Genomic DNA, 3,039 nt, shown 5'->3' with positions numbered 1-3,039 from the left:
GCAAACATGCATGTGGAAAAAGAGGAACCAATTGAAATAATGTGTTTTCTGACAAGGTTTTTTAAGTATTCAAAATCAGGGGAATGTTTAACTTCCATGTTACTGTAGAAATCTGCTTAGGTGTCAAAGACACTGACTCCTAGAGGGTAAAATTATCTCCCATCATCTAGCATAGTGCCTTGCACCCTGAAATTGCTGAATAAATATATGAACAAATGAATGAATTAATTATAAAGAGCTGTGTTTAAAAAAATGCTCCACTGCAATAATAATAATGTAGCTGAAGATTGGTTTTATTGAAAGAAACCAAAAGAATGAATTTAAAAGGAAAAAGTCAAATATTCCTATAAAATGATATGCTGAGCTACTACCAGATAAAATGACCTGTGGCCATTTTAAGTAGTTGTTTGAGTACATTGATCAAATCAAAACCAAAGAGATATCAAAAACCAAATGGGAATGTTTTTAATCCTGAAAATAAATATGGTCCACTTGCACTTGAAATGCACAGTGCTTCCAGCAGCTGAGCCTACAGAAGAAATGAGGAAGTGGCTCAGGTTCTGAGAAGAAGCTGAAAGAGGGAAGTAACTGGTATGTGAGCCCCAGTTAGGAAATGTGGGGCTCCCAGGAAGAAAATTAGACCATAAATCTAAATGTGATGTGAGCCAAGTTTAGAAAAATCATAAATTCCCTGAACTTGACCATCCTTGTAAGACTGAAATGTTCAAGTATATATTGTTTCACATTTAGTTGGAACTCATCACACCAAGAGATGGTACAGCCTGACCAACTTTTAATAGGCACAATCCCAGTTAGCAGCTATGTGATGATGGCCAAGTTACTTAACATCTCTGTGCTTCTGTTTCGTTCCCTGAATACTGCAGATAAGAATACCTCATCAAGCTATTGTGAAGTTTAAATGAATTAATACTTATAAAGTGCTTATGATACTACTTTGAATAAATGCTTGTGAAATAAATTCATAGAAGAAAAATTATTAAGAAAAGCAGAGAGATTTAGGCTATATCTCTAAATTGTATGCCTCTCCCTGAAAATATTTCTCGTAATTTCTACTAGAAACAGAAAACTGTTTTGGCAAGGCTATTAGTCTGGTTCATTCATTCTTTCAGCAGTTATCTACTGAGCATCTAATATTTGTCAGGAAGTATTCTAGATTCTGAGGATATAGTAATAATCTAAAATCATGTCCACTGTTCTCATGGAATTCATAATCTAGAAGAGGAGACAGCTACATAGTAATTCTATACAGTAAATCTTGTAGTAAACCACATATGGGGTGCCACGGGAGCATCAACTATTTTACTGCATGGATGCTGGGTGGAAATGGGGGCAGACGATGGGAAAAATCCCAAAAGAAGGAATGACTGGGTTGAGGCATGAAGGATGAGTATGCGTAAGGCAGGTATAGGGAAAATGAAGAGTATTTCAGAGCACAGAGAATTCAAGAGCATGGAAGTTAGATGGCAAGGGGAAAATGAAACTAAAAAAGTAGGCAGGGACCAGGTAACAGAGAAAACCATGTGCCATATTGTCTGGACCTTAATAGCAATTGGAAGCAGCGTTCAGTTGCCCAGCATGCTTGCTCTTTAGCCTCTCATACTGTATTTTTTTATTTTAATGGGTACATAGTATGCATTCATGGGATATATGAAATATTTTGATACAGGTATACAATGTGTAATAATCACATTAGGGTAAATGGGTTATCCATTGCCTGAATCATTTATCTTTTTTGTGTTGCAAATAATCCAATTTATTTGTTTTTAAATGCACAATAAATTATCGTTGACTGTAGTCACCTGTTGTGTTACCGAATACTAGATCTTCTTAGATTTTCCTCATTCTAACTGTATTTTTGTGCCCATTACCCATCCCTGCTTCTTTTCCTTCCCCATCACATTGTATTTGTTTGGAATTTATTTGAGGCAAAAGTGACTTCTAGCATAATTCAAGGGCCCTGCTTAGAAATTAATTGTGTTATAGGTTAAAGTGGAATCAGTACAGCGATTTCTTGGATGTGACACCAAAAGCACAGGCACCAAAAGAAAAAAAATTGATAAACTGGACTTTTCCAAATTAAAACCATTTGTACATCAAAGGACATTATTGACAGAATCAACAGGCAACACATGGAATGGGAGAAAATATTTGCAGATCATATATCTGACAAAGAATATCCAAAATATATAAAGAATTTTACAACTCAACAGCAGAAACAAACAACCCAATTCAAAGATGGACAAAGGACTGGAAAAGACCTTTCTCGAAAGAAGATACACAAATGGGCCATAAGCACGAGAAAAGATGCTCAGCAATATTAGACATTAGGGAGATGCAAATCAAAACCATTATAAGACAGCACTTTATAACCATTAGGATGGCTATTAAAAAACAGAAAATAGCAAGTATTAGCAGGAATGTGGAGAACTTGTAACCTTTCTGCATTACTGGAGGGAATATAAAATAGTGTGGCTGCTGTGGAAAACAGTTTGAAGGTTCTTTAAACACTTATACATAGAATTACTATATGATCTGCAATTCTGCACCTACATATATGCCCCAAAGAATTGAAAGCAGGAACTCAGATACTTGTACCTCACTGTTCATAGCAGCATTATTCACAATAGCCAAAAGGTGGACGCGAGCCAAATGCCCATCAACAGACTGAGTGAATAAACAAAATATGGTATATAGGTACAAGGCAATATTATTCAGCAGTAAAAGGTAATGCAATTTGATACATCCTGTAATATGGATACACTTGGAAGACATTATGTTAAGTGAAAAAGCCAGACACAAAAGGACATACATTATGTCACTGCCCTTATGTGAGATGCCTAAAATAGGCAAATTCATAGAGACAGAAAGTAGAATACTGGTTACCAGGAGCTGGGGAAGGGGACAATGGGAAGTTATTGTTTAATTGGTACAAAGTTTCAGTTTGGGATGATAAAAAAAAAAGTTCCGAAGATAATAGGGGTGATGGGTGTACAACACTGTGAATGTACTTAATGTTGC

The sequence above is a fragment of the Cebus imitator genome, unplaced genomic scaffold (assembly GCF_001604975.1).
Source record: "Cebus imitator isolate Cc_AM_T3 unplaced genomic scaffold, Cebus_imitator-1.0 Scaffold833, whole genome shotgun sequence".
NCBI classification, from domain to species: Eukaryota; Metazoa; Chordata; class Mammalia; order Primates; family Cebidae; genus Cebus; species Cebus imitator.
The sequence above is the reverse complement of the archived record's forward strand: the minus strand, read 5'-3'. Positions refer to the sequence as shown.